The following is a 6,000-nucleotide window of genomic DNA, read 5'->3' on the forward strand; positions in this document are numbered from 1 at the left end:
TATGTCCAACAGACAATATATAGCAGTTTGAAGGGCGAGAACCGAGAAGAGGCCTGGAGCACCTCTCGCACTGCGAACATGAGATAGGGAAGAGGAAGGTCCCAGTCCCTCCTAGCCTTAGACACCACTCTTTTTAACTTGTTTGATTAAATCTCTCTACCAGGCCATCCGTTTGGGTATGATACAAGGACGTCCGTAGCTGTTTTATGTGGAGAAACTTACAGAGATCCCTCATGACCTTGGACATAAAAGGGGTCCCTTGGTCAGACAGAACGTCTAGGTAGTCCCACTTGGGAAAACATCTACATTAACTCCTTAGCTATGAGTTTGGCTGATGTACACTACGTGCAGAATTATTAGGCAAATGAGTATTTTGACCACATCATCCTCTTTATGCATGTTGTCTTACTCCAAGCTGTATAGGCTCGAAAGCCTACTACCAATTAAGCATATTAGGTGATGCGCATCTCTGTAATGAGAAGGGGTGTGGTCTAATGACATCAACACCCTATATCAGGTGTGCATAATTATTAGGCAACTTCCTTTCCTTTGGCAAAATGGGTCAAAAGAAGGACTTGACAGGCTCAGAAAAGTCAAAAATAGTGAGATATCTTGCAGAGGAATGCAGCACTCTTAAAATTGCAAAGCTTCTGAAGCGTGATCATCGAACAATCAAGCGTTTCATTCAAAATAGTCAACAGGGTCGCAAGAAGCGTGTGGAAAAACCAAGGCGCAAAATAACTGCCCATGAACTGAGAAAAGTCAAGTGTGCAGCTGCCAAGATGCCACTTGCCACCAGTTTGGCCATATTTCAGAGCTGCAACATCACTGGAGTGCCCAAAAGCACAAGGTGTGCAATACTCAGAGACATGGCCAAGGTAAGAAAGGCTGAAAGACGACCACCACTGAACAAGACACACAAGCTGAAATGTCAAGACTGGGCCAAGAAATATCTCAAGACTGATTTTTCTAAGGTTTTATGGACTGATGAAATGAGAGTGAGTCTTGATGGGCCAGATGGCTGGATTGGTAAAAGGCAGAGAGCTCCAGTCCGACTCAGACGGCAGCAAGGTGGAGGTGGAGTACTGGTTTGGGCTGGTATCATCAAAGATGAGCTTGTGGGTAGAGTTGAGCGAACACCTGGATGTTCGGGTTCGAGAAGTTCGGCCGAACATCCCGGAAATGTTCGGGTTCGGGATCCGAACCCGATCCGAACTTCGTCCCGAACCCGAACCCCATTGAAGTCAATGGGGACCCGAACTTTTCGGCACTAAAAAGGCTGTAAAACAGCCCAGGAAAGAGCTAGAGGGCTGCAAAAGGCAGCAACATGTAGGTAAATCCCCTGCAAACAAATGTGGATAGGGAAATGAATTAAAATAAAAATTAAATAAATAAAAATTAACCAAAATCAATTGGAGAGAGGTTCCATAGCAGAGAATCTGGCTTCCCGTCACCCACCACTGGAACAGTCCATTCTCAGATATTTAGGCCCCGGCACCCAGGCAGAGGAGAGAGGTCCCGTAACAGAGAATCTGTCTTCATGTCAGCAGAGAATTAGTCTGCATGTCATAGCAGAGAATGAGGCTTCACGTCAGCCACCACTGCAACAGTCCATTGGCATATATTTAGGCCCAGCACCCAGGCAGAGGAGGGAGGTCCCGTAACAGAGAATCTGTCTTCATGTCAGCAGAGAATTAGTCTGCATGTCATAGCAGAGAATGAGGCTTCACGTCAGCCACCACTGCAACAGTCCATTGGCATATATTTAGGCCCAGCACACACACAGGCAGAGGAGAGAGGTCCCGTAACAGAGAATCTGGCTTCATGTCAGCAGAGAATCAGTCTGCATGTCATAGCAGAGAATGAGGCTTCACGTCAGCCACCACTGCAACAGTCCATTGGCATATATTTAGGCCCAGCACACACACAGGCAGAGGAGAGAGGTCCCGTAACAGAGAATCTGGCTTCATGTCAGCAGAGAATCAGTCTGCATGTCATAGCAGAGAATGAGGCTTCACGTCAGCCACCACTGCAACAGTCCATTGGCATATATTTAGGCCCAGCACCCAGGCAGAGGAGGGAGGTCCCGTAACAGAGAATCTGTCTTCATGTCAGCAGAGAATTAGTCTGCATGTCATAGCAGAGAATGAGGCTTCACGTCAGCCACCACTGCAACAGTCCATTGGCATATATTTAGGCCCAGCACACACACAGGCAGAGGAGAGAGGTCCCGTAACAGAGAATCTGGCTTCATGTCAGCAGAGAATCAGTCTGCATGTCATAGCAGAGAATGAGGCTTCACGTCACCCACCACTGCAACAGTCCATTGGCATATATTTAGGCCCAGCACCCAGGCAGAGGAGGGAGGTCCCGTAACAGAGAATCTGTCTTCATGTCAGCAGAGAATTAGTCTGCATGTCATAGCAGAGAATGAGGCTTCACGTCAGCCACCACTGCAACAGTCCATTGGCATATATTTAGGCCCAGCACACACACAGGCAGAGGAGAGAGGTCCCGTAACAGAGAATCTGGCTTCATGTCAGCAGAGAATCAGTCTGCATGTCATAGCAGAGAATGAGGCTTCACGTCAGCCACCACTGCAACAGTCCATTGGCATATATTTAGGCCCAGCACACACACAGGCAGAGGAGAGAGGTCCCGTAACAGAGAATCTGTCTTCATGTCAGCAGAGAATTAGTCTGCATGTCATAGCAGAGAATGAGGCTTCACGTCAGCCACCACTGCAACAGTCCATTGGCATATATTTAGGCCCAGCACCCAGGCAGAGGAGGGAGGTCCCGTAACAGAGAATCTGTCTTCATGTCAGCAGAGAATTAGTCTGCATGTCATAGCAGAGAATGAGGCTTCACGTCAGCCACCACTGCAACAGTCCATTGGCATATATTTAGGCCCAGCACCCAGGCAGAGGAGGGAGGTCCCGTAACAGAGAATCTGGCTTCATGTCAGCAGAGAATCAGTCTTCATATCATAGCAGAGAATCAGGCTTCACGTCACCCACCACTGTAAGAGTCAATTTTCATAAATTTAGGCCCAGAACCCAGGCAGAGGAGAAAGGTCCCGTAACAGACAATCTGGCTTCATGTCAGCAGAGAATCAGTCTTCATATCATAGCAGAGAATCAGGCTTCACGTCACCCACCACTGCAACAGTCCATTGGCATATATTTAGGCCTAGCACACAGGCAGAGCAGAGAGGTCCCGTAACAGACAATCTGGCTTCATGACAGCAGAGAATCAGTCTGCATGTCATAGCAGAGAATGAGGCTTCACGTCAGCCACCACTGCAACAGTCCATTGGCATATATTTAGGCCCAGCACCCAGGCAGAGGAGGGAGGTCCCGTAACAGAGAATCTGTCTTCATGTCAGCAGAGAATTAGTCTGCATGTCATAGCAGAGAATGAGGCTTCACGTCAGCCACCACTGCAACAGTCCATTGGCATATATTTAGGCCCAGCACCCAGGCAGAGGAGGGAGGTCCCGTAACAGAGAATCTGTCTTCATGTCAGCAGAGAATTAGTCTGCATGTCATAGCAGAGAATGAGGCTTCACGTCAGCCACCACTGCAACAGTCCATTGGCATATATTTAGGCCCAGCACCCAGGCAGAGGAGGGAGGTCCCGTAACAGAGAATCTGGCTTCATGTCAGCAGAGAATCAGTCTTCATATCATAGCAGAGAATCAGGCTTCACGTCACCCACCACTGTAAGAGTCAATTTTCATAAATTTAGGCCCAGAACCCAGGCAGAGGAGAAAGGTCCCGTAACAGACAATCTGGCTTCATGTCAGCAGAGAATCAGTCTTCATATCATAGCAGAGAATCAGGCTTCACGTCACCCACCACTGTAAGAGTCAATTTTCAAAAATTTAGGCCCAGAACCCAGGCAGAGGAGAAAGGTCCCGTAACAGACAATCTGGCTTCATGTCAGCAGAGAATCAGTCTTCATATCATAGCAGAGAATCAGGCTTCACGTCACCCACCACTGTAAGAGTCAATTTTCATAAATTTAGGCCCAGAACCCAGGCAGAGGAGAAAGGTCCCGTAACAGACAATCTGGCTTCATGTCAGCAGAGAATCAGTCTTCATATCATAGCAGAGAATCAGGCTTCACGTCACCCACCACTGTAAGAGTCAATTTTCAAAAATTTAGGCCCAGAACCCAGGCAGAGGAGAAAGGTCCCGTAACAGACAATCTGGCTTCATGTCAGCAGAGAATCAGTCTTCATATCATAGCAGAGAATCAGGCTTCACGTCACCCACCACTGTAAGAGTCAATTTTCATAAATTTAGGCCCAGAACCCAGGCAGAGGAGAAAGGTCCCGTAACAGACAATCTGGCTTCATGTCAGCAGAGAATCAGTCTTCATATCATAGCAGAGAATGAGGCTTCACGTCAGCCACCACTGCAACAGTCCATTGGCATATATTTAGGCCCAGCACCCAGGCAGAGGAGGGAGGTCCCGTAACAGAGAATCTGTCTTCATGTCAGCAGAGAATTAGTCTGCATGTCATAGCAGAGAATGAGGCTTCACGTCAGCCACCACTGCAACAGTCCATTGGCATATATTTAGGCCCAGCACCCAGGCAGAGGAGGGAGGTCCCGTAACAGACAATCTGGCTTCATGTCAGCAGAGAATCAGTCTTCATATCATAGCAGAGAATCAGGCTTCACGTCACCCACCACTGCAACAGTCCATTGGCATATATTTAGGCCTAGCACACAGGCAGAGCAGAGAGGTCCCGTAACAGACAATCTGGCTTCATGACAGCAGAGAATCAGTCTTCATATCATAGCAGAGAATCAGGCTTCACGTCACCCACCACTGTAAGAGTCAATTTTCATAAATTTAGGCCCAGAACCCAGGCAGAGGAGAAAGGTCCCGTAACAGACAATCTGGCTTCATGTCAGCAGAGAATTAGTCTGCATGTCATAGCAGAGAATCAGGCTTCATGTCAGCCACCACTGCAACAGTCCATTGGCATATATTTAGGCCTAGCACACAGGCAGAGGAGAGGTTCATTCAACTTTGGGTAGCATCGCAATATAATGGTAAAATGAAAATAAAAATAGGATTGAATGAGGAAGTGCCCTGGAGTCCAATAATATATGGTTATGGGGAGGTAGTTAATGTCTAATCTGGACAAGGGACGGACAGGTCCTGTGGGATCCATGCCTGGTTCATTTTTATGAACGTCAGCTTGTCCACATTGGCTGTAGACAGGCGGCTGCGTTTGTCTGTAATGACGCCCCCTGCCGTGCTGAATACACGTTCAGACAAAACGCTGGCTGCCGGGCAGGCCAGCACCTCCAAGGCATAAAAGGCTAGCTCTGGCCACGTGGACAATTTAGAGACCCAGAAGTTGAATGGGGCCGAACCATCAGTCAGTACGTGGAGGGGTGTGCACACGTACTGTTCCACCATGTTAGTGAAATGTTGCCTCCTGCTAACACGTTGCGTATCAGGTGGTGGTGCAGTTAGCTGTGGCGTGTTGACAAAAGTTTTCCACATCTCTGCCATGCTAACCCTGCCCTCAGAGGAGCTGGCCGTGACACAGCTGCCTTGGCGACCTCTTGCTCCTCCTCTGCCTTGGCCTTGGGCTTCCACTTGTTCCCCTGTGACATTTGGGAATGCTCTCAGTAGCGCGTCTACCAACGTGCGCTTGTACTCGCGCATCTTCCTATCACGCTCCAGTGCAGGAAGTAAGGTGGGCACATTGTCTTTGTAGCGTGGATCCAGCAGGGTGGCAACCCAGTAGTCCGCACAGGTTAAAATGTGGGCAACTCTGCTGTCGTTGCGCAGGCACTGCAGCATGTAGTCGCTCATGTGTGCCAGGCTGCCCAGGGATAAGGACAAGCTGTCCTCTGTGGGAGGCGTATCGTCATCGTCCTGCCTTTCCCCCCAGCCACGCACCAGTGATGGACCCGAGCTGCGTTGGGTGCCACCCCGCTGTGACCATGCTTCATCCTCATCCTCCTCCACC

This window comes from Bufo gargarizans, chromosome 4 (assembly GCF_014858855.1).
Source record: "Bufo gargarizans isolate SCDJY-AF-19 chromosome 4, ASM1485885v1, whole genome shotgun sequence".
NCBI classification, from domain to species: Eukaryota; Metazoa; Chordata; class Amphibia; order Anura; family Bufonidae; genus Bufo; species Bufo gargarizans.